This window comes from Peromyscus maniculatus, chromosome 19 (assembly GCF_049852395.1).
Source record: "Peromyscus maniculatus bairdii isolate BWxNUB_F1_BW_parent chromosome 19, HU_Pman_BW_mat_3.1, whole genome shotgun sequence".
Taxonomy (NCBI): Eukaryota; Metazoa; Chordata; class Mammalia; order Rodentia; family Cricetidae; genus Peromyscus; species Peromyscus maniculatus.
Genome location: NC_134870.1, coordinates 22,960,525 through 22,987,794, shown reverse-complemented (window position 1 = coordinate 22,987,794; position 27,270 = coordinate 22,960,525). Strand labels below are relative to the sequence as shown.

Genomic DNA, 27,270 nt, shown 5'->3' with positions numbered 1-27,270 from the left:
TTGGGCAGTCTTAAGGACCACAAATGTCCTGCTGGGTCCCCCCAGAGAAAGCTAGCCTCTGATCTATGAACTCCAGCAATAAGAGAATGACTTTTTTGCTCACTTGTTTTGACATTGCACAGTCTCATCTTATTTTTTGAAGTATGGCATGCATCCAGACTTCTGACTTACCAATTCCATTTCAGATAAGATTTCATCTGTACCTGATCCTGTGAATGCACCTGGTTTTCCAGCTCTCAGAGAACAGGCAGACAGTTATATCAAAATGCCAGGATTTCATTTGCAGGACAAAAGAAAAACCATTTAAAAAAAAAATCAAATAAGAAAGAAGTGAAAAGAACAAGGGGATGAGATTAAGAAGGGAAATAACAGAAAAAAAGATAGTGTTAAAAGAGATGGAAAGAGGATGTTCTTCCTGATTTGTGGGAGGAGCTTGGTGATGACTGACAGGATAAATAGCCCTATATGCAGTAGCAAAGGACTTTGACTTGAAACATCTTCAGGCAGATATTCTATTTCTAGCTCTTCCCCTCACACCCCTAAATTAGCCCAGATGTTACTCAGTAACTTTAATAGAGCAATAAGAGGTATATATGTGTATAATACATACTACATTGCATAATTAGATGGACTATACAGAGCACTGTCAATATACTATACATATGCATAAGTTGTTAAACCTATTACAGGCTGGACTACCTTCTCTTTGTGTTTAATGAAAAGTATAGTGTTGCTTGTGTTTGTAACTTTTTAAACCTTGATATGTGCATAATGATAACCATCATATGGGATCAAACTCCAACTCCAAGTAATTGTTCTAACACTCATGGTCAAGAAAACCACAGCGAAAGTAACAGCCAAGCCCAGGCTCTGAAAAGGTAAGAGTTTTCATCAACATCCCAGCAGTTAAAGGAAACACTCACTGGCATAATTTCTGGCCTCCTCAGCCATTTTCTTAAGTGAACAGACAAGAACAGTGAAGCACCTTTTACTTGAATCACACGTCTGTATCTTCAAATCTATCATCTCCTTGTTTCCTTTGGATCTCTGGGATCACAGGACAATTCTCTATGGAGGTGCAACACTACTCAATGTTTTATGTGTTAAAATTAATTGTTAATGTGTTTTTACATGCATGGGTATGTTGGTATGTTTATGTACATGTTTGTACAACATATTCATGTGCATGTGAGTGCCTGTGTGCATGTGTGTACATTTGTGTGTGTGCGCATGTGGAGACCAGAGCTGGATGATAGGTGTTTTCCTCTTTCACTATCTTACTTTATGAGACAGGGTCTCTTGCTGAACTTGGAGCTCACTGAGTCAGCTAGACTGGTTCTCCAGCAAGGTCCAGGAACCATCTGGTTTCTGACTCCCCGGTGCTGGACGTACAGACCTATATGCCAGGCTCAGCTTTTTACATGGGTTCTGAAGACTGGAATTGGGTTCTCATCTTTGCGCAGCAAACACTTTACCAACTTGGCCATATCCCTAGCCTGGTCATGATTTTCATGTTGAAATAATTTTTATATAAACATACTAAAAAGTATTCCATTTTTATATTCACACATTTAAGCTAGCCATTTGATGTTAGCAAATAATCTACACCATATTTTAGAGAAATTAGTGAAGTGTTATTTTTGCAGAAATCTAGCAAGACTATTTTTAATTGTCATTCTAGACTTAAAAGTTATTTATTATATATTTGTGTCTTGAGATTTTGTTGAAATGTTTTAAAAACTTTTGCCAAAACTTAATTTGTAAATTGAAATTGTTGTTGAGTTAATTCAATGTGGTGAGAAAATTGAGTGATCAATGCTATTTAACAGACTTTCTTTTCCATGAATTATTGAGCAGTTATAACTTTTCAGTTGGTAACTTTTTCAATTTTTCATAAATTTGGGGTCAGTTTTGGAAATCACTTTCTCTTACCTTTTTGTATTTTCTGTCAGTTACCATAAGTGAAAACAGAATAGGATGAATGTTACAGGCTATATATTGGTAATTGGATTTTTAATATTATCTTCAAACAAGATGGTTTTATTGGAAAATGTTTGCTTAATTTCTTTTGAAGTTTCCATTACAAGGAACTTTACCTTCTCTATCTGCATCAGAATACAGCTCCTCAATTCTCTTTAACCACGTTGCTTCAAGGTATTCTCCCAACATCAATGTCAAAAGCAAAACAAAACACTATCCCTTAGATCAAGAATGAATAAAAAAAAAAGAAAGAAAGAAAAGTTCCAACAACTTACTTGCTGGTCGGCCTTTTCAATCTACAACTGAAATGGATGGCCAGAATTGAGAGGCTGTTATTTTCTGGAAGTGTTCCAGGTGAGTTAGACATTACAGCCTCACAGTAAACCTCAAAGATTCCAAGTCAGAGAACAATGCTGATGTCCAAACCCTTGGACCCTCCCAAGCTCAAGGTTTGATAAGCTTGGCATCAGTGTTTCTGCAAATACACCCCACCCCCTTCTCAAGTTCGGGTACATGCTGCGTCCTGGGATCCTGCACCTCATCTCATGGTAACTTGTATTCTACTTGACATCTCACTCTGACTCTTCCGCCTGTCTAGCTGGGATCTTCCTCAGTTGTCATTTCATCCTGATGTCATCTCTCTCCACACCCACTGTCTTACAGGTATAATCCTGACCCCCACTCTTTTTCAGGACTGTTCACTGTATCTACTTCCCTCTGGTCAGCAAGGTGAGCTCCAGATTCCAAAGCCCTTGCCTGACTGCATCTCTCCAAGAAGTTTCCCATCCACATCTGGTTACCATAGTTCATCTCGATGCCTGGGTCTCTTCAAAAGACTTTTTAGAAATGACTCTTCTTATTTGGAAAAAAAAAATACTGAAGACCTTGTCTTTAGGTAAAGTAAAAGCCTGAAAGCTTTGAAATGAAAGCACTGAATTTCAGGCACTAGAGAGAAAGCAGCCTTGAATCTGTTCTCCATCACAAAGAGGCATGTGGCAAAAGAGAACACATGGGGACGAAAGGACCATGACATTCTTATAGGTCCCTCACTTTGTTTCAAACCACTCAATGTCTCATATTGTTGACCATTCATATCAGGTAATGGAAGTTCTTGTGAGTAATTTGCTTCTCTTTCCCTGTGTGTAGTATGTGGTACATGTAAAGAACACCCAAAGTTGAATTCTTGGCCAAATGTTTAGTGTCATAACACAGTATGAAATCACCTGTAACTCTTTCATTCACCTTTATCCCCCATTCTCACTATTGTTTCCTATCATTCAATACCAGGTACTATAATGTATTTAATTTATATGCAATCCGACCTCCACATCTTCACTTACCCTCATTAATATTAATAAACAATATTCAACAGTTTTGAATACCATTCATCATCTCTTAAAGATATCAGTCATGCAATCTCTCAGTCCAAAATTTGCCTTTTTCAATGAAAATCATTTGCAGCAATATTTTAGTATTAATGTACATTGCGCTAACATACATTTCATTGTTACTGAAAGAAGAAACCATACTTATTCAGTATGTCTTGAATAAACAATGAGGTATTTATCAACTTCAAGTATTTAGTGGATATACTTGTAACATTTTCTTCATAATTTAGTTCTAATTTTCTCGTGATAATACATTTTTTATTCTGGATAAGAGAAAGACTTTGGCTGGACAGTAGTGGCAACCGCCTTTAATCCCAGCACTCGCGAGGCAGAGCTAGGCAGATCTCTGTGAGTTCAAGGCCAGCCTGGTCTACAGAGCAAGATCCAGGACAGGCTCCAAAACTACACAGGGAAACCCTGTCTTGAAAAACCAAAGAGAGAGAGAGAGAGAGAGAGAGAGAGAGAGAGAGAGAGAGAGAGAGAGAGAGAGAGAGAGAGAGAATGAAATGCTCAGGCCAGGCCAGTAACATACAACCACTTATAGAAATCACTCTCCAAAACTTCATGCTTGCATTTCCAAATAGGACCAAGTATAAAATGCAATTATTTTCAAAGACTATAAAAGTTACTTCATTGTAGTTCATTACATTTTTAAGGCTGAACTTGTTCGAGTGTAATATGATACTTAACTTTGCATGGGAATGAGAATATTTTTCATATCTTCAAAAGTATCTGAAGCCACTGCTCACTCTTAAAATGGTTTAATTCAATTTAAATGTATCAATGTTACCCAAATAAATGAAAATGTAAAACTAAAGGAGCCTGTGAGATGGCTCAGTGGCTAAGCCTGACAGACTGAGTTCCCTCCCCAGAACCAACTTGATGGAAGACAAGAACCGACTCCCAAGGCTCTCCTCTAATCTCCACGTGTGTGCTGTGGCACATAGGCTCTGATACACACACACATACACACACACACACACACACACACACACAAGCATGCACACAAGCATGCACACAAATAAATAAAAACGAAAAATGCATAAGCACAGGACAGGGAAGGCAAAGGAATAAAAGGAAGGTCTGGCCCTTAATGAACTAAGTATAAGATGGAAATAAGAAAAGAATATGTGGAACTGGAGAGATGGCTCAGAGGTTAAGAGTACTGGCTGCTCTTCCAGAGGTACTGAGTTCAGTTCCCAGCAACCACATGGCAGCTCACAACCATCTGTAATGAGATTTGGTGCCCTCTTCTGGCCTGCAGGGACACGTACAGACAGAACACTGTAATAAATAAATCTTAAAAAAAAAAAAAAAAAAAAAAAAACCTCTATTAAAAAAAAAGAAAAAAGAAAAGAATATGTGAATACAGACTTATAAAAAGAGGCTAGATGCTAAGAAATACCAAGTGCTCCACTCTGGGTGAGCATACGCTGCTCTTAACATCATTTGAGTGGGGGGGGGGGGCCTTCCAATGGCAACTCCTCTCTCATTCCTACCATTGCAATCTGCCTTTTTATTTTTACCTTTTTGCATTCTAATTCAGTTTGCTGGTGGTCTGCAGTTTCCATTTATCATGTCAAAGGACAAAGTTTTGCTTTTCTTTCTTTTTTTCATTGCTTTCCTCTCAATTGCATAATTTAAAATTTTTCTGTTTAAAAATTTATTCTATGTCTTTGAGATCATGTATCTTGATCCCATTCATATCCCCATCCCTTAGCATACACCCTCTGCCCTTGCACCCCCACCCAAGTAAAACAAAATTTAAGAGAAAAAAAGGAAAAATAAAAAGAGGAAAAAATTAAAAATCTCATCATGGAAGCTGCAGTGTGACCCAGTGAGTGACACAGTAAACCTCTTTGGCCATAATCTTTACTTGCAAGTGTTCGTTGCAAAGAGTCATTGGTTTGGTTTGAGATCACTGGTTTCTACTACAATATTGATGCTGGGCCCTTACTAGGACTCTTCCTGGGTATCCTGCTGTCGCCCTGTGTTGTGGAGATCCTGCCACTTTGGGTCTGTGTGTCAGCCTCCTTCATGTGCTCCCGGACAGGTCATAAATGAGGTGGATGTTGGGACAGGCCAAGTCATAATCCTGGGTCTGTGCCTGAGCCGCTCTAGGGTTGGTCCACCAGATGAGACATGGGGACATCTCTCCCATGCGCACAACCTCAGGGCTGGCTCACCTACACCTGCACTAACAGGGTTGGCTCTATTGTGCTGCGCTGGCGAGGTGCAGGGCCTGCTCTCTCTAGTGGTGCAGCTGATGGGGGTCAGGGATGTCTTTCCCGCTCTTATGACCACAGGGCCAGCTCTCACACCTGGCCCAGGTGTTGATGGGCAGCGGGAGCGCATTTTCCCCTCACTTATGCTGCCACAAGACAGAAAAATTTCCTTTCTTTAATAATAATAACAAACTGCTTCCTTCTTTATTCTGTTCTCTTTCCCTCACTTTCTTACTATCATTTAGACTAGGTAAATACTTTAATATTTTTCAATACTCTACTTTATCACTTGACTTGGCTTTTAAAGTATATCAGAGCCTTATTCTGTTAAGGACCAATCTGAGTTACAGCATATTCACTACTTTCTTATAACTTGTTCATATTTAATACTGTAAAACATAAGAATCTTAAAACAATATCTCTACCACCTTTCCTCCTTTATCCTTAGGGATGTTATAATAATATTTTTATACATTATATATTACAATAATATATAATATAGTTCAGTTATTTGACCCTGCTTAAAAGAGTCAGTTGTTACGAAGACAGCAAGAACAAATCAAACGTTTCCTGTCTGTGATATACTGTTCTTGGCTTTTAGCAGTCTTCATTTATTCCTATAAATCTGAGTTTCTATTGAGTATTATTTTATTTTAAACTACAAACCTCTTTAGCATTACTGTGGTTCATGTATGTGAATGACAGATTACCTCAGCATTAACTTTATTTTAATTATCTTTATTCACATGTGTGTGTGTGTGTGTGTGTGTGTGTGTGTGTGTGTGTGTGTGTGTGCTGGTGCACATGCAGGAGTATGTGCACAAGTGTGAAGGCTCAGGACAGCCTTTGGTTTCATGTCTCTTTAGGCGTCAGTCACCTTGACTTTGAGACAGGGCTCTCACTGGGATCTGGGCTTGCGGGTTAGGCCCAGCACTGTGGTTTCAGGTGCGTGCCCCATACCTGGATTTTTAAAGTGAGCTCTGGGGACGGAATTCCCGCTTGCGTGGCAAGCACCTCATCAACTGGGCTGTCCCCCAAACCTCTATGCACTCACTCTTAACTCTATTTTCTTTTTTTGTTTGTTTGTTTTGCTTTTTTCAAGACAGGGCTTCTCTGTGTAGCTTTGCGCCTTTCCTGGATATCTCGCTCTGAAGCCCAGGCTGGCCTTGAACTCACAGAGATCCGCCTGCCTCTGCCTCCCAAGTGCTGGGATTAAAGAAAGGCGTGCACCACCACCGCCCGGCTCTCACTAAACACAGAACTCTGGGCTAGTGGGTTTTTCTTTTCCCTCCCGGAGCATGAAGCATGTGGTTGCGCACCATCTTCTGTTCTCCCGGCTCACGGCTCTCCTCCTCGCTTCAGCCATCAGCCCCCCTGCACATGTCAACCGACAGGAGTACATCAGCTGTGTCAGGCATCCTTGATTGCGATCCTCAGGCATCTCTAGTATCCTAGAGTAGGTGCCCAATACATTTGAATATACAACCTCAAAATAGCGACCGCTCCAGATGAGTCTTCATCTTGATCTCACGCTGTGGGCCTCACTCTAGGGTGTGACCCTTACTCCTAAAAGTGTGAGCTTTTGGATGTCCTGATCAAGTATCTGAGATGCTCAGGGATGTCCGTCTACCTTCGTTTGGCCAGAAATCTAAGGTCTTTTAATAGTACTTGCTTACTGACCCTCTGCTAGCGATCTGCCTCCCTGTTCTTATTGCTGGTTTGCCTTATAAAACCTCCCCATCCATTGTTCCCTCTTGGACAGCCTAAGTGAATGTGGGACTCACTTGTGTGAACCTTCTTCAAGATCCTCAGACCCACACTATCCCTTGTTCGGTGCCTAAAAACAAATGATTTGTGTGTTATGTTTGGATTGTTTACCCAAGAAAGGGCCGGTGTATTACTTATTACTCTCTCACTACCAAGATCAGAAACTCTCCATACACTCTAATTTTTAATCACCTTATGGAGATAACTAAATATTTAAATCAGATATTACTTGTGCAAAGAATTATGTTTATTCTTTATGCACTTATTAAAAGCAAATTACAGATACTAACAAACCTTGTGATTGAAGGAGGTTAGCAAATAAAATATCATGAGAGTAGAAATAGCAAATTCCCCTTGGCATCCCAGGCAGCCTTTTAAACATCAACAGCATCTGTTATTGTTTCTGGAGAAGAGAGAATTTTGAGGCATGAGTTATAATTACATTATATCAAAACACTGTGCCCCCAATTTTTCCTGTTAAAGAGATGATTAAGTAGACACATTTCAGGACTAAATAATGAACCCATTTTAGATCACGGACCTTGACATAATTCTCATTGCTGCTTCTAAAGGATTCAGAAGGAATGGCCGAGAGCTCTACCAGATGGCTCATTTAGACAAGGACAAGATTTCCTCTCTCAGCTGTAACTTGGGCTTGTCTCTGATATTCAGCAATATCTCAGATTTGATATTAAGAACCTACATAGATCTGAAGTCATATGACTATGTGCATACACTCTGTTTCATAGTCTTTCAATGAACTTTATGCTTTTTAACTTGTTACCCCACTGGTTTTTAAGGTGGTGAATCCTGGATTCATTTGAAAATAAAATATAAAATTTGCCTTCATACAATCAAGGTCTCTTGTTCAAAATTTATTGAGAATTTGGATGTGCCCACAGCAGAAGATTAAACCAAGTGCACAGCCCTTCTGTGCACAGGAACCTATGGGATTAATTTCATCACATGCCCATGACACTGGCGATGACCAGAAGCCAACCTACTAGGCCTTCGTCACCATCAGATTGCTCATCTACAAAGGTAGCACGTCACACAGGCCATAGCCACCAAAGACAAGTTCAAACTCTACATGTAAGTATAATTCTTAGCTGATCACTTTATCTATTCCATTTATCTAACAGATATTATAACAAGCTTCCTAGACCTTAAGGTTGAAGTAAGTATTGCTTATTCCTCTGTGAAAGTCACAACTGTTTCTTTACCATGTGTGTCCTTAGAATAAGTGACAATGACATATTCCTTGAAACAAGAATCGATTTAAAAGGGCTAGCTAAGACAGATGGAGACCTTAACAACCTGCTCCAAATCTCTGTGTACAAGAACTCTGGAATTTCACTTTCTTTTTTCGGTTTCTCTAGTCCCTGCTTGGGCCTCCCCCAGATTCCCTCCTCCCTGTTTCTGGAAGAAATTTGCCTAGTACTTTTTCTAATCAAATATACCAGCAGATTTATTCCATCTTGCTGACATCAGTGCTTATGAAGAAGGAAGCCCCAGCCCCTCAGATGCTGAGTTTTCTTGTGTCTTTTGGCAGGATTTCCCATTTTGTGGGGAGAGGTTTATTTTAATGCCTCTTCAGTAGTTTTCCTACATTTGACTTATGAGTCAAAAGCAAGAGAGAAAAGCTTAAATCAGCTGAAATTCCATAGTAATTTTTGCATGTTCTTAATTCTCAAAACTAGGCAGGATTCAATTTAGAAATCAGCAACAAAAATATAACAACAAATCCCCTCAATTTTAAGTAAAATACTTTCACTTTTTTCTCTGCTTGTCTCTACAGTTTTCCAGGGAGTTTAATTACTTATTTTAATTAAATTGTTTTAAATTTTCATATTATGTACAGTATTTACATCAGTTCTCCCCATCATTTTCCACCCGTCATCTCCCTCCCACATCCTCTCAGCCTATCCGACTCCTTCTCAAATTCATGGTTTCTCTTTTGTGTGTGTGTGTGTGTGTGTGTGTGTGTGTGTGTGTGTGTGTGTGTGTGTGTGTAAATATATAAATACAAGCTGCTGAGTCCATTTAGTGTTGCTCATATGATTTTAGAGCTGGGACACTTGGTACTAGATAACCAATTACAGAGCTCCTCTGGGTGAAGACTGATTTTCTGACTCTTGGCAGTCCTTAATTGCCTGTGGATGGGGTGAGGGAGGCTCCAGAGAGGGGAAAACCAGCATGCAGGCGGTAAGAGGAAAATGGGGAAAACTGGGGGAGCTTTAATTCAGGAGGGGAGAGGGAGGGCAACAGAGGAGAGGGGGAGGGGAGGGGTAAATATCAATAAGAATATTGGAAAAAGCCACAGGAAGTATATTGATCTATATTTGCCTAAAATTACATATAATATATATGTGTACACACACACACATGTATATAGTTTAAATGAAGTTATGCCACTTGGGGTGATATTGGTCTCCCCAAAGTCACAGATTAACAGAACTCCAATACCAAGCATGACAAGCTTTCTTTTGAGTTGTTGGTCAGGGGAGTCCAAGAGATTTCCCAAACAATATAGACTATTGCTGCCATCCTTGGCTGCCTCCTAGAAGCTGAAGGTAAGTCCTTCCTGCTGAAGTCACTTATGACACAGGACTCAGCAGAATTGAGCTGGATCTGACTCAAAAGCCTCCTCCTTAGGACTAGCTTGCATAAAGCTGGAAGGTGCTGTGCAAGCTGACAAGGAGGAAAAGCAATTAATAGTCCTACCCAGCAGAGATGTCCACAGACCACCACAATGACCAGGGTGGCAAAATATCCCTAAAGGTGCAATGGTGTAACTCACAGCTATCTGTTAGAATTAGAGCTAGGTCCACAGGAGGAAAGTTATGCCTGGGTATGGAAACATAGAGAAGCCATGGATCTTAGAGGAGAATCAGCTATTGCCACTGCTCCAAACCAGTATAATTAATCCCTAGCTGCATTCTAAGTGCTCATCGATTTACCTACAGATAAGTGTAGATCTTAACCCACATCAAAGAAGCTTCTTTTTGAAGCAAATGGAGACCGTTACAGAACTCCACACTGGTTACAATGCAGACAAGAACTGAGTGAGGGGTACCTAGTCATAATGGCACAACTCCTGCACCTAAGGTTCAGGGAACATTCCAGGATGTAAAGGTCAGAGAACCAGGAAGTCTGCGGCAAGATGTGTCTTCTATAAGTGACAGGGAAGCTATATGCATGCAATCTCGATAAGATGACTGCCTTAAAAAAAAAAAAAAAAAAGTCCTGAACAAGGGGAAATACCAGCTGACAAGCCAAAGTGAATAAGGGGAATAAATATCGTGGGGTGCTCTTCCCTAGATATCTTTTTTCTTTTTAACTACATGGACATGTGTATATTTACGGGCAGGTATGTCCACGTGTATGTTTAGGCGCTCACGGAGTCCTGGTGTCAGATCCCTTAAAGCCACCAGAGATGGGTGCTGAGAGCCAAACAGGCCCTCTGCAAAAGCACTCTGAGCCACTGAGCTATCTCTCTGGCACCCCAGGGAATGTTTAAATATCTGTGAATCACATGAGAACATTGCTCTCTCTAGTTCTGAAAATGTGGCATTAACTGAAACCAAAAGTCCTTTTCTGTGGTGATTTATCAATGCTAGTGGAATATAGATAACATTTCTCTGGTAACAATGTAGCCATAATTTAACATAAGGAAACCTTTTATTAAAACAAGTAATTTAATCAAATCCTGGAGTTCTCGGGTCAAACAGGACACTCTCTCTACACCCGCAGTGGCGACTTCTTTGCCTAGCCTCACGCTCTTTCTTCAACTTCCATTTAAAGCTGAGGGGCTAATCCTGCCAGCCACAGGAAGATCAATCAACACCTCTCGGAGTTAAAAGGAGAAGTCATTTAGGTACCCTAATTTCAAAGGAAAAGAGGCTTCAAAGGTGTACTGCAAATGTCAGACTCGGCCTCCTGGGCAAAAGTTTGTGGGGTAGCACTAAACGATGGAGAATGCTAAGCAGTCAGTGGCAACCCCAAGCACCCTAAAAGGAAGCCACCAAAGCGGGTCACAGAAAAGGAAGTGGCCTGATGACTTCATTGTCTCTAGGGGCGTGGCAGCATCTCATGCCCTGCTTCTGTGGAGTGGCTGTGGCTAAGGGGATCCAGGAGGAAGAGAGGAGAGCATTAGGATAGAAGCCAGGGCTTTGCTGTGATTAGAAACGATTCTAGCATCCTCCAGGGACTCTCAGTTTCCTCTTTATTAATAATAATGTTTTCTTAGGCTCATAAAATAATGAGTTATCCTAAAACGCAATCCGTAATGGATAAGACCAATGGTATAATGTTTCCGGCATTAATTTGAAATGGCATTAAATTATTGTCTAATGAACCAAAAAAAAATAGCTAAAAGTTCATTTATGGCCTCTTTAGCTTTAATCCTAGATACTGACCTGCCTTCTACACAAAACAAAAACAAAAACAAAACAAAAAAAAAAAAAAAACAGAGGCATGGGTGGCATGCACAGAGGAAAATTGATTCTGGTGTGGACTGTGGCCCTGGGCCATCACTCGAGTGGCAAGCAACCACTCAGGCAGAAGCTGCCACAGGCTGTACACCAGGAAAACACTCCCATGAGCCTTTTCAGCAAAACACGGCAACGCGCGTCTAAGCAGTACAAGAGGAGAATTCTTTCTTTCCAAGCTAGCATTTATTTAGCGCCTCCTACATGCACTGAGGGGGAAAGGATGAGTGAGCTGAAACCTAAGAGGAAAGAAAGCGAGAATAAAGACAGCTTAGACTCTCCCGAGGGTTAGGTAGCTCATGTGAAGGACTGGGACACAGTACATGCAAGAGTATGGATGAACTGTGATTTCCTTCACTCTTCCACACTGGATCCAAAGCCAGGAAACCCAGTGAGCCCTAGCTTCGTATACAGACAATGACCTGGTATTAAGTACTTTTGCCCGTGGTTCTATTAACTACCTACACTGTCAATATTTCAAGCTAATCTGAATGAATCAATGTTTACTGCACTGGCCAAACACTGCATAAATCTAAAAAGCTGGCTATTTTCTCCGAAATCAATGGAAAGGCGAATGCCAGCAAAAGTTCTTATCTCTCCCTTTTGCTTAACAATTTTATAGTCAATTCCCAGTGCATGTCTTGAAGAACTGTAGCTAAAAGATCACCCAAATGTCTATACACACTTTAAACAATTTTGTTTTATGTATGTATGTATTAATTATTATTATTAGTGTATGTGTGCACATGCGCACACACTCACACCACAGCATGTATGTGAAGACAGAGAACACATCATGGGACTAGGTTCTCTCCTTCCTACTGTGGGTCCCAGGGATCAAATGCAGATTTTTAGGCTTGGCAGCAAGAGACTTTACCCTCAGAGCCAAAACATTTACTAAGAAATGAGGTTGTTAACAGAAAGAGCCACACAGGGTCAGAACACGTGATTTATCGTCATATCATTTTGACACTGTACTCTCATTTCTTTTAATAAAATACTCTCTTGCTCACATCACTTTGTTTCCTGAGAATTCTAGTTGCCATTAAGAATTCCAAAATATTTTAAAGGAATTCTAGGAAGCCTCTATATTTTGTGATAAAGACTGTAAGAATTATAATGAATACAAACAAAGCCAGGTCTCTTAGAACACAGAAGAAAACAAGCAGTTAACAGCTACTCTAGACAAGACATGGTATTGTGCTTGCTTGCTTTGTGTATTGTTATTGATGCCTAATAATCAAGCTACTTAATGCCCATTTTAGAAATGAAAAGGTCTAAGCTCAGAGAGGCCCCTGAACTTGCTTAGGGTTATACATAGGTAACTGGGACAGGTACATTTTGACTCCGAGCCCATGAGGATAGCCACAGGACACCTGGCTCATTTGGTGATCCTGAAACCAGAGCTCAGACTATCCCCTCATGTCCTGACAGCCCTGGCACCCACCACACTACAAGTACTTGCCCATGTTGCAGGACGCATCGCCTGGAAATGGGTTTGTTTCCTATAATGAACAGGCAGGTTCTCTGTCCAGAAAATTCATTATGTAAAAATCAAGAACATTGCTTTTCTTTACAGAGAAAATTATAATTACCTTGCAGGGGGCAGGGGAGGTCTGTCTATTACATGTTTTTAGTTCTTTCACTATCCTTTGCAAAAGATGCTTTTTATTAATAAATTTTGACCTTCCCTAATTTCACACATTTCTATAGTACAGTTTGGGGACTCCCCTCCTCATCCTTTTTTTATTTCCCCTCCACATCTGCCAGTTCCCCTTCCTCATTACAAATCTCTCTTCTATATTCATGAGCTTTTGTTTTGCTTGGTGTCACATGGAGTTTAACAAGGACCATCTCTGTGCCCCTGATTTGAAACTAGCCATCAGAGCCAGGTAGATTCACCAGCGGGTGTAACAATTGGATCCCATGCGCCACCTCTGGCTTTCTATGTATATCAAGAGAGTTGGCAGCTAACTGTTAAAGAAACAAAACAATTCCAGAGCAGCAAGTCAACGCTCCATCGCTGCTACAGGAGACAGACAACACTATCCACACAGGCTCCCACTAGCATTACACTGAAGACAGAAAACATATTTTATATATTTATAGTTGTCTTGATGGAGAAACTTTCCGAAGACGGCAGAAAATTTTTCAGGTGTGCTTTAAATGTCAGCTGTTACATGAATAGAGTGTGCACTACCTCAGGGCTGCCCGGGTATTCCCTGGGCAACACAGTGCACCACACACTCTGGCCTCAGGCCACTCACGTAGACTCTGCACCCTCTCCTGAGTCTCCTTTTCTGTCCAAGGGGAGTAATAGGTTCAGTAATACACCAGCTTTTTAAATTTTTTCTACACAAAGATCCATCCCCCACAGAGGAGCAAGGCCAGCTGTATCCTGTGCTAACCAGCGTCCCCCCTGCAAGACTAATCCAAAGACAGAAGCTGTGCGGGTGGCGACTGCCACATGGCAACAGGCAGCCCCCGCCACCAGCCAATTTTAGAAAATCCAAGGAAAAGAAATGAAAAAAAATTTTTTTCTGTTAGCTTTGGACATACTTATAACTTATACAAACTGATGTTATATCTCTGCAGTTAAAAAAAGGGGTGGGTGGGATAAGGTTATGTGAAGGGAGATTTGAAGGTTTCCACATCATCCAACAGCATGCTCTCTATAGAAAGGTTAAGACCTCGGAGTCTTTAAAAAGAACATTCTGTCTACACATAAAGCCCACTGTTTAGACCCAGTTTCATTATGCCAGCATTTTTAGAATGTGAGCGGGTAAGGCTCCTCACACTCTCTGAGAAGGAAGTTCAACACTTCAGAGGAGCACATCTGAGGCACATCATAACCAACAGCACAGAAAACAAAACACCTCAGATGAACTCAAAAAATGGCCCATGTTCTACAAAAGAAGCATATTTATATCATACGGTTAAACTAGTTCTTAAAAAGGCCAATTCACTGGAATTCTTTAAAGGAATAGGTCAGAATACAGTCTTCATCTTAACGTTGCATTACCTATTGCTAAAACAAGGATCACCTAAGGAGGAAAAATAATACTAGCTATCATTGTTGAGGAATCCCTATGTGCTAAACATGCAGCCTAGTGTTACATATGGACACACTCCCGGTCTCTTCCACTGCGCTAAGTAAGCGTGACCCTCAAAGCTAACTTCATTAAAAGAGCAGGACAAAGGGACTGATCCCTGCCCTCTACTCACTGTCTTTAACCTGGGGAAGTTTCAGAATATTCCTAAGCATATGTGAGGTTGCGCGTACATTTCATTGGGAGTCACAATATTGGCCCAGCCTATGTACTGCCACCCATGGCAGCTTCTGTGTCCACACAATATCCAGGAAACTGCTGCTCCTAGAGATGGAATAAATTTCAAGCCTTGGATCCAATATTCAACCCACACTTACTTGGTTTTTAAGTGAGCAAAGTAAGCTGGAACCCATATTGTAAGATGATGGAAGTGGAGGGGAGATGGAGGACAACTTCCTGCAAGCCAGTCCTAGAACACCGGGGTCTCCGAGAGCAAGTTGAGCTGAAGACACACCAGTGCCTCTGCCCACCCTGAGGAGGACCAATCGCTACCAGGAAACAGGCACTGAATGGCTCTGACCAGGCTCAGCGCAAAACTTAGTCTGATCTTTCGGTTCTGGAGTTTGAGCTTCAATGAGACTGTGAGGATGGTTCAATACAGCAGATGAACATCTGTCTCGCTCCAGAGGAGCAGCCAGCCTCTGTGAATCCACTGCTGTGGAGGTCAACTTCCACAGATTCGTGAGTTTATCATCTTGCCTTCTCTTTCATTTACTCCTCCACCTCAGAGATCATCTCCCCTACAGCCCTCAGTCCAGGCAGAAGTACAATGACCTTCTGGTGGCATTTGACTTGGTATAGGCAATTGTGGGCAACAGAATATCCACCATTTACAAAACCCTGAGATAGTTCACCTTTACATCCTCAGGCTTCTCTGGGCTAGCAGCTGTCGGCGCCCATAGCAATGTGTCATTCTTGTGAGTGAATGTGTTTGTCTGAACTCACAAGACTCTAAGAGCCTGACCCCAAAGGACTGTGCCTTATTCAAGTCTCTAGCATGGATCATAGACCCTGGTACACAGGAAAAACTTACTACATAGTGGAAATAGTGAAAAAAAAGAATTAGCCAATCAGGAGTTGAGAGGATGGCTCACTGAGCAGAATGCTGTGCAATTGTGAAGAACCCAGGATCTCCCAGAACCTACACAAAGCCAGACACAGCATATCTGTGTTCTCTGAGCTCTTACAGCAAGGTAGAGTCAGGAGAGTCCCTGTAATCTCACAGGCTGGGACTGAAAGAGACTGTGAGTCAGAGCAGTGAAGCAAGAACCAACGCCTGAGGCTGACCTGTGATCTCCATGAGTATCATGACATGGGTGCACATCAGAGGTTTCATAAAAGGCAAGAACTAGCCAATCAATGAAATTAAACAAACATGTAGATAAACCTTATGTGCAACTGGAAGACAAATTATATCTCAATTATATTTTCACCCATAACTGAACAAATACTGTTTTAAAATTACTAGGTATTTGGTTTTCCTCTTTCTTTCAAATAAATAATGGGATTTCATGTTATGAATAGAGAAACATGCCCAATGAGTCCAATGCCTACAGCTAAAGCCCAGACAAAAAGCCATCATTTCCCATTGCATAAATAATTCTACACTCCATCTAGAGATGCTTCGCTTTTCATTGTGAATTGATTTCTAACGAGAATTACTCCCAGTCTTAAATTCTATCAACAAATTTGTGTTCTATTAAAAAAAAAATCTGTAAATTAGCAATGAGTACACCAAAAGGAGCAAGTGTTTTCAAAGAAATAGGTCCTTTTCTAAAGCAAAGCATTCTTCCATAATTCTTACCATTTTATATCTTATAAATACTATCCATTTATAGTTTTAAAACCTTGGCATATCTATATCTTAAGTATGGTAAGAGTTGTGAGCAGTTTGGATGTGTTTATTAGGTAATTTGGGGGCCCTAAGAATTTTAAGCAGTCTCTAAATATGTTTAATTAACAGCCACACAGTAAGTTGAATGCTGACAGAAGATGATCTACAAATTTTACATTCTTTAAGGTTTCCTTTTAGTGTAAAGCTTAGAGTTTAAAGGTTCTTCATACCTGAAGAACATTTACCCTTCAGTGAGCATGCTCAATTTGAATATCAATTGAATAATCATACTAAATTCTCTTCAGAATAAATTTTCATAAGCTAAACAAAGAGACATCATTCATATAAAAAGCAATTGAACCTAATCTTTTCACAAGTGAATTGTGCAGGAATAAATGACAGCATGAGCAGGCAAAAAAAAAAAAAATACAAACCAAACCCCACAATGGTTTATTCTTCAGCCCAGTTCTAAAAGATTAATCGGAACCAAATGTATGTCTAGGTCAATTTCAGAGTTTGGGGTAAATAGGGGTCACAATATAGTGGTGGAAAGTAGGAAGCATGAAAGTTACTTTGTTGGGATGAAAAATGCTCCTCTGGATTGGGAAATTAAATTCATTTGATTATTTTATTCTCTCCAGACACACTTATCTTGTAAAAACTATATTTTTTATGTGCAAGTGCACATGAGTGTGGAGGCCAGGGACACCTTGAGGTGTTATTCCTCTCATGCCATCATTTTTATTTCAGGACAAGGTTTCCCACTGGCCTGGAGCCTGCCCAGTAGGCAGTCAGATGGCAAGTGAGCACCAAGACCCAGACTGTGTCCACCTACCCAGGACTGGGATTACAAGTGCATGCCACCATGCCTGACCTTTTCCTGTGGGATCTGGAGATTGAATTTCTGTCCTTCTGCTTGTGTGGTAAGCACTGAGCCACCATAGCCCCAAGGGCTGTGTATCAGGGAGCCGAGAGCTCTTCTATACCCCTTCAAAGGAAAACAATGACTTTCAGAGGACTCACGGGATCTCATCGAGACTTCAGTTCTAGACATAGTTTCTAATGTGGTCAGGACTCCCTTCCTGCAGTCTAGACTAAGAGTTCCACCAACAGGCTGGGAAATACAGGTCAACAGAATAATACACATTGATTCCTAAGTTTCAAGTTAGATAAATGTACATATTTACATACATTATGATTGTTCAGTTTGCTATATGTCCATCATTCTGTAAAGTACGTGATAATTATAAAGCTTTCTGTTGCCCTCTCCTAAAATATAATACTTTCAATTATGACAGGAAGTGATGTTGCCTGAGACATATACAAGCAAAATTTTTAGTCAGTGTGTCTACAAATGAGCCATCTTTTTACATATGCTATGTGAACAGGGATGCTTTTTACGGTGTAAAACACTTCCCCACTTAAGCCTTTCTGCAATGTGTAGACATCAAGTACAGGTCAATTTAGATTGCTATTTGCAAACCATGGATTTTTTTAATAAGTAAAAGCTCACATCAAAATTTGGTCACTGAATTATGAACACATACAGATGCTCTCAATTCATGTTGCTTCTCAGGGGATTGTTGCCCTAAAATTATTTGTAAACTTTATACATATTCATAGAGATAAATATAACTGAAATAGGCTGGTCAAATTCAGATCAGGAGAAATCTTAGAACATGTTAAAAATTATGTCAAAATAATCACTTTTGCTTCTGATCCCAACACTTATGATTCCATATTTTTCACAGCATTTCTCTGAAGCTAATTTAATGCTCAATTAATGCTTAAATGGATCAACTTAAAGTGACATGCTAAAGTTTGGCAATATCTATGAAACACTCAAAAGATATAAACCCTCATTAATTCATTTAAAAAGCTAATTAGTAAAAAAAAAAACAAAATGATCTCAAATAAACAAGTCATTGCTGCACAAAAAGTACAAAGATTCAAAATAAATGTCCTATTGATACATCTCAAACAACTATAAAAACAAATACAAATGATAAATGAAATGAATCTTCCCCAGGAATGAGCCCCTTAATGGATTATCTAATACCAAGTGGTCAGCCCTGAACACATACACATGCAAACAACACTAAATGGACCTAGCCAGTTGCATTTCTATATTGATGTAGGTAGTGTGTGTGTGTGTGTGTGTGTGTGTGTGTGTGTGTGTGTGTGGTGTGTCTGTGTGTGTCTGTGTCTATATCTGTGTCTGTGTCTGTGTATGTAATAATATTAATGAAGAATAACAAGGCCATGAACTTGAGAGGGAATAAGGCGGGCATGGAGTGGGAAAGAGAATAGAAATGATATAGTTAAATTTTACTGGAAAAAGACAGTAGCTGAAGTTTTTTAAAGGATGAAAAAGTTAATATTCTTTTATTTATATCAAATGAGAGAGAAACAGAGAGAGGGGGAGGAGAGAGAGAGAGAGAGAGAGAGAGAGAGAGAGAGAGAGAGAGAGAGAGCACTTAAACAAAATCTGAGGCAAAAATGGAGATGTTGTAGCTCATACTATAGATTTGTTATGGATCAAGAGAAATTATTATATCCAAATCTACAATATCAAATTTGATAAACTAGAAAAAGTAAAAAACATTCCTAAGCCCATACACCTTACCAAAATTAGCACACAGAAATATTTAATCAGGTTAATATTTTGTTAATGAACAACGATGCAATATCCCCTACAAAATACTGAGAAATTGAATCTAATGGGCATTAACAAATGTTAAATATGATTACATGGGAATCATCCCATGTATGCAGGGCTAGTTTAGCATTTATGAATCAAAAAAATGTGATATGTCCCATCAATAGAAAGAAGAAAACCATATGATCATTTCAATAGAAGCAGAGCGCATTTAGCAAGATTCAGCATCTCATAGTGAAAACAAAAACAATAACAACAGTGAAAACAACAACAAAATAGTGAACAAATAAGACACAGCAAGAACATATCTAAATATAATAAAGTTCATTTAAAACAAAATAACAGCTCATACACTCTAATAATGTGGTCAACTTAGTAGGTTCTGGAATCAGGAGACAGGCCTTCAGGCACACCTGTGATGATCTAGATTAAAGTTAGCTTCTGAGAATGTCTATGGGGATTATCTTGATTAGGCTAACTTATGTGAGAGGACTCAGCAGATGTGGGTGGGGCCATTCTTTGAATGTGGATTCCGGACTATGTAAAATGGACAGAGTGAGCAGAGATCATGTGTCTACTGATCTCTGTTCTTGATTGCAGATGGTGACTGCATCAAGTTCCTACCACACAGATATCCCCTCTAGCATGGACCACTTTCTTGAATTGCAAGACAGAATAAAACCTTCTCTCTCAAGTTGCTTTTGTCCTGGCATTTTATCACAGGAATAGGAAAAGAACAGTATAAGAAACATATTAAATGAGAAAAAAAAACTGAAAGCTTTCTAAGATTTGCAAAAAGCAAAGACCATTTTCACCACTTTTGTTATAGGTTATATTTGAAGACCAAGTAAGAACAATTAGTAAAAAGAAAGAAATGGCCTACAAGTTAGGGAATGTGAAGTTGAACTGTCAGTGTTTGCAGAATGCATCTTATGTGTAGAAAAAGCCTACAATTCCACCTAAGACCTATTAGAGCTTATAAGCAAGATACAAAATCAACATATAAAAAGTTAGCATCACTGCTGTATGTCACTAGTCAGTGACGTGAACTAGAAATCAAAAAGTAGTCCACACATAACTAAAAAGTGTTGAAATACTGTGAACTTAATCAGAGGTAGAGCTCTATAATGATAATTATAAAACATTGGTGAAAGAAGTTAGAATTTGCACAAGAAAGGGGAAATATATCCACTGTTCATGGATTGGAAGAATCAATATTCTAAAACTGTCCATACCATCTAGGGTGATTTGAAGATTCAATGCAATTCCTGTTAAGATACCAATGACATTTTCTAAAAACAAACAAACTAAAAAAAAAAAAAAAAAAAAAAAAAAAACTTGTCAACGGAATGAAGAGAAACCTACAGAATGGGGGGAATGGAGGGTCATATACACAAACTACACATCTAAGAAGGGATTTAACTCCAAAACATTTTAAAATTCAAAAGCTCATCATAAAAAAACAAATAATCTAATTTAAAATATGAGCAATAGACCTAAATAGACAGTTCATTTAAAGAAATACATACCAATTGGAGCATAAAAATTTCTAAGCATCATCAAGGATAAGAGAAATGTAAATCAAAACCAAAACAAGCTAAGCTAACCTCTTATTGTAATAAGAACTGTTATTATCAAAATGACCAAAGATAACAACAGCTGAATGAAAAAGAGAATATTTGCATACTATTGGTGGAAATGTAAATTAGTATAGAGCATTATGGAAATCAGCATAGTGGTTTCTCAAAAAAACAACAACAACTTAGAATTGATATATGGTTTGGCAATCCAGCTACTGAGTATATTTCAAAGGAAAAGAGAACACTGTGTCACGTAAACTCCTCTCACATAATCACTGCACCACTATTCACAGCAGACAATAAACAGAAACAACCTAAGTGTCTGTGAGCTGAGCTCACGTATAAAGAAAACATGACACACATGCATGCACTTATACACTCTCATGCACGTGTGCGCGCGCGCAAATACACACACACAAGCACAAATACCATTCAACCATAAAAATAAATGAAATCCTGTCATTTGCAACACATGGAAGGAACCAGAGTATATCATGTCAAATGAAACAAACCAGACACAGTTTCTGACAATTCACAACATTCACACTCATGTAACCTAAAAGAGTTGACCTCATACAAGTTGGATGTAGAATGGGAAAGTGGGGTGGGATTGGAAGAGGTTGGTTAACTGGTACAGAGTCACAGTTAGGTAAAAGTAGGAAGTTCTGCTGTGCTTCTGTGACTTCAGATACCAACCGTGAACTGAAAATTTTAAAAACTGGACAAAAATGATTGTAGTCGAAAGATTTCCTGTGTCCCGCCTGGCCCACAGTCGGGACAAATCTCTCACCCACAGTCTCGCAGCCTTTTATAAAATAATTACACAGAGGCTTAATATTAATTATAACTGCTCAGCCATTAGCTCAGGCTTATTATTGACTAGCTCTTACACTTAAATTAACCCATAATTCTTATTTATATTTAGCCATGTGGCTTGGTACCTTTTCTCAGTTCTGCCTTGTCATCTTGCTTCCTGTGTGTCTGGTTGGCAACTCCCGACTCAGCCTTCCTCTTCCCAAAATTCTCCTTGTCTGTTTGCCTGCCTATACTTCCTGCCTGGCTACTGGCCAATCATTATTTTATTTATCAACCAATCAGAGCAATACATATTCACAGCATACAGAACGACATCCCACAGCAAATGATTGTCAAAGTTTTTTTTTTTATCATATATGAATTATCAATATTTGAGTAGATATGTTTAACCCTATGTAAGGTATATATGTATAGAAATATTACATATCTGTCCTTTAATGTGTGTCTGAGTTAGGGCTTCTATTACTGTATTAAAACACCATGACCAAAAAAAAAGTTGAGGAGGAAGGGTTTCTTTGGCTTACACTTCCATATTGCAGAAATCCTGGGTTTGATCCTTAGGACCAAAAGAAACAACAGGAAAAATGAGGCATATCTTCCTTTTAGAAGAGATCTGGCCCTAAAGACTACCAATGCAAAGATTATCTACACTTCTCATCAACAACTTCATTGTACTAAAACAATATGTGTGCCATTGGTTGTCATTTCCAAATTGTAGCTCTAGAATTTCCAAAATAATATGAATTAACAGAAGTAAGTCCTACACCAAGACAAAAAGAGGCAGTTCAGTCAGAAGGAGACTGCAAGCATCCTCACCTGCAAACACTGCAAATGTGCTTTTCCTTGCCCACCGTTTATAAGGGGTTGCAATTCTATTGTATGATCAAAGCAGACTCATGATGGAGACATTAGCATGCAATTGGTCAATGGTTTCTATAGTTCGAGCTAACTTCACTGCCCCGTGCATTGTCTCTTCTCTGGTTGCTAGGTGACGTAACATATGAAAATGACTGGAAAGCAGGAAGTGCACCCACAAGAAGAGCCATCTCAGTTGTGGGCAGAACCATTCCCTTGGCAAGCGATCCTGATCTGCCCAGAATAGAAGAAATGCTGAGCATGTGTTCTTTGTTCTTTGGTTCTGATTGTGGGTGTAACATGACCTGATCACTCAAGCTTCTGCCAGGTGATTCCCCTGTCATGATGGCAGTAACCTGGGGCTGTAGCTGAAGTAAATCTTTTCTCACTTTAGCATCTTCTGTCAGGGTATTTTGTGGCAGCCACCAGACAGGAAAGTAAGACACCATTCAACACCGTACCTCTTCAAAGATTCCAACAAGCACTCAATTCCAGATTTACCCATCCTGAGCAGCATTCTCCCTCTGCACTCACAGCCTCAGCACAAGGCTTTCCCTAATAGCTACTTAAATTCACTGGCCCTCAACAATGCATACCAAGTGAATGAACAGTTACTTCCAATGCATATTTTTGCAAAATATTTAATTTCCCATACTTCAAGAAAATGCTATTTCTAGTTAGATGTGGTAGCACATCCCTTCAAACCAAATACTCAAGAGGCAGGGGCAGTTAGATCTCTGTAAATTCTAGGGTAATCTGGTCTACATAGTGAATTGCAGGTTAACCAGGGTGAGATACATAGTAAGATCCTGTCTTTAAAAAAATATCTTAAAGTCTGCACTCCAAGTCTTTTAACTTCTGCAATCTGTCTTCTTCCAAGGAATATATGAAGCATATTATACCTGAGACGTCAGCTCCTTCTTACTTTTGACTTCTGATGGTGTTACATTCCAATAAAGCTGTGCTTCTTAACCTTACTAATGCTCTGACCCTTTAATACAGTTCCTCATGTTGTGGTGACCCCCAACCATAAAGCTATTTTTGTTGCTACTTCAAAACTGTAATTTTGCTACTGTAATGAATCATAATGTAAACATCTGTGTTTTCCAATAGTCTTAGGTGGCCCCTGTGAAAGGGTCATGAGACCCCCCAAAGGGGTCGTGACCCATGGGTTGAGAACCATAGCAACAACGCCATCATAAGTTGAAATTTTTGTAAGTCAAAACCATATTAACCATATCTAATCTGAGGAATACTACAGTTCTGTAACCCAGTATGCAGTGGGGAAATCAGTTTCCCCTTGGGATGGTGTGGCTGCCTGGGAGCCATGTCTGCCTGAAGCTGTACTGTCCATCATTCAACTAGCCCACATACAGGCCCAAATTCAAAGTATGATTTCCACTGAGTGGCTCTCTCTTTGCATCGTCATAAATTTGAAGGTAAGTCCAACCACAGTAAATTGAACCCCAGTAAATCGGGATTTATTTCTGAAATATGCCCTAAGCCGGACTAGCAGCAAAGTATTTTCTCAAATGACCTCCAAATACATCTTTCGTCTGAGTCAGGCCCTGTGCTTTGTTCTAGCATCATATTACGTTTTGCCCTAGTTTCTTCCCCCCTGTAACTGCTAGCCAAACCTGTGGCTTCCTTTGTCCTGTGTCAACATCACTGGTGGAAGCCCAGGGGCTACACAAGCTGAATCATAGCCACAAATCACAGAGGTACATTTTCTATGAACTATTGTGGAGGTGATGCAGTCTGGCTTGGCTCCTGTTTATACAATCAACCCCACTGCTTTTCTCTCTTGAAACAACCGATAACCGCTGCCACCATCTGCCCCCGATACAGACAGACAGACAAACACACGGTCAGTTTGTTTAGTGCACTTTTATGAGGAAGTTGGTTTTCACAACTCCTTTCTGCAGCAGCCTCCCGAGCACACAAGACGGGCAGAGAGTCAACCAGGGCCCCGTCTGGATCTCTGTTCCCGACATCTGCCACCTGTTTCTACCATTGTTTCTATTTGTCGGCAGACACTTTTTCTACTCGCTGTGGATTCATCTTCCCTCATCCTTTGGATTTCTCTTTGGTAGCATTTTCCTATCTATAGCCTTAGGTTTATTCTGGCAATCATTTGGGTGATTTTTAGGTTGTTGAGCAAAACTCAGGTGAAGCCTACTCTCGTGTCGTCTGACCTGTGGACGCCAGTCCCAGTCTGCTTCTGGGGAGGATACTCTACCTGCTCAGTCAGAATCCGTGAGTGGGAAAAGCACAGACCCAGAAAGTGGGGCAGCTTAGTTCTCTATCTGGATAGAGCACGATCAAAACTGAGTCAGCTGGCTATTATACTCTGCAAAGGGGATCATTCAAAGCAATCTAAATTAAATATGCCATTTTGCTTCAACAAAACTGGTTTATTTTAAATGTTTTTATTCATGATTTCATACGTTTTGATTATGCATATTTGTAATGTCTATTTATTTAGAAGAATATATATTTTAAATAAACAATAGTAAAGTTAAATAATAAACTGAAACGTGCACCATTGCCAAAAATTAATGTGTTCTCAGTATAGAGAAACCTAAAACAGAATTTAACGATAAGGTGAGTGCTGGACCCCAGAAACTGTAGCAATGCCAACTCTAAAACACACTAGAAAGATGAAACTTCCATTTACAGTTAGAAGATGCTGCAGTCTGTGAAGCAAAAGTACAGGGATGCTAAAATACGTAAGGCCGGTGTGTCAAACTATAATGAAAATGACTACCTTAGAGGCGCTAAAAACAACAGATGAGAAGTTGATCAATTCAATGGGCTCATGACACCAGAAAGGACTACACCAAACTTATGAGGGTCCATTCCAACAGGATGCCGTGTGGTGAGTATGACATCCAGATGTTTGTGCAGGCACCATGAAAAATGTGTTACACTTCAAAGGTCGGTTTACCAAAATCCCTTGGCCAGTCCCTGGATGGAGGATATAAGGACCTTGCTGTTGGTACAAAATTTTAAATGACAACAAATGCTTAATAGTCAAGATTATTAATATTTAAACAAATGCCACTCAGTGAGTATCATCCACACTAAACAAAATATAAATTTTAACTAAAAATGGATTCACTGTAGCTGAAATTGTCCTTTTCCCTCAAGCTCCGACATGACTTAGAAAGTCACAGGGAGCCACAAATGTATTTTCAAGTGAGTTAAAACATGTTTCATGTGGGCTTGATACAGTACAGTGAGCTATTTCATCACATTTTAGGTTGTCTTTGGAATACCACATTGCTCCAGGAAATGTGAGAAAGCATAAATAAGTTGCCTACACAATCAAGTACTGAAAATTAATTGCATGATGTCCACACAAGACATCTATCTATTTCTGGAAAAGAGAAAGGAAAACATTTTACTGTTTCCAGTTGGATTTTAAAGTTTCTAGATTTAATCTTAAGCATTGCCAGGCCAGGTGGTGGTGGTGCACGCCTTTAATCCCAGCACTCGGGAGGCAGAGGAAGGCGGATTTCTGTGAGTTTGAGGCCAGCCTGGCCTCCAAAGCAAGTTCCAGGAAAGGCGCAAAGCTATACAGAGAAACCCTGTCTCAAAAAACCAAAAAAAAAAAAAAAATTGCCAGAATTTTATAATGGCAGCTGAATTGAACACATTTTTAATAAACAGGCATCTAGTTTGTTTTTTAAACGTATCTGAAGCTTCCACACATTAAGAGTAAGCTGTATATGCTACCAGTATAAGCAACCAAATGCAGGATTTTATGTCCAACCTCAAATAATCATTGGAATTCTCTCTTTTATAATCTCATAAAGTTTTTCATCAATGCCAGTTTCACTACATAAACCCCTTTTCTCAGTTCATGTCATACCTACATCTGAAATGCAAAGATTCAGAACCGAACAAGCCCTAATCTGGTGGGTATTTTGCACAGACCTAGATTTGCTGCTACTAAATTGGAAATGCCTCAGCCTATAGCCACTGGGCTCATCGTCCAAGAGAATTTCCCAAGAGCTTATATTCATTTCCTCACAGAGCCAATATCCTGAGGGAGTGTTCCTTTTTTTTTTTTGAAACTCCCACTTATTAGGGACTCATAACTTTTTGCTCTAGCCCAACTTCTCTCCAGCTATGAGTTATTATTTAACTATATTAATTTACATAGTTATATATATTTGACAAATTATCTTTTGTAAATGACACTCATTTGAAATCAAATACAGATTTAAGCAAATGGAGATAAGAGCAACGGACTGCAAAGGTTAGTTTTATCTGCCCCTTTAAAAAGATTTGGAAGAGGCCAGCTAAGGGGGCTTAGAAGGTGAAGGCAAACAGCTCCAAGCCCGATGACCTGCATTTGATCCGTGAGACCTACACGGTGAGAGGAGAGAATGGACTCCTATATGTTGTCCTCTGATGAACACCATGACATGCAGGCATGTACACACACACACACACACACACACACACACACACACACACACACACACGAGAGAGAGAGAGAGAGAGAGAGAGAGAGAGAGATTTAAATAATTTTGTGATCCACAGATTCTCGGTTAGGAC

The 27,270-nt window shown here is 39.7% G+C and overlaps 1 protein-coding gene across 7 annotated transcripts in view; it reads right to left on the bottom strand.

The window, feature by feature from the left end:
* The window catches only part of Camk4 (calcium/calmodulin dependent protein kinase IV), a 228,758-nt gene that overhangs the window by 125,128 nt on the left and 76,360 nt on the right, over positions 1–27,270 (bottom strand). Inside the window, exon 6 of one of the 7 annotated variants that reach the window (XM_076554887.1) lies at positions 7,655–7,763. The exons of the other annotated variants lie outside the window; for them this stretch is intronic. The gene's annotated coding sequence lies outside the window, so the exon portion shown is untranslated. The remainder of the gene's footprint in view (positions 1–7,654; positions 7,764–27,270) is intronic. 7 annotated transcript variants of the gene reach the window in all.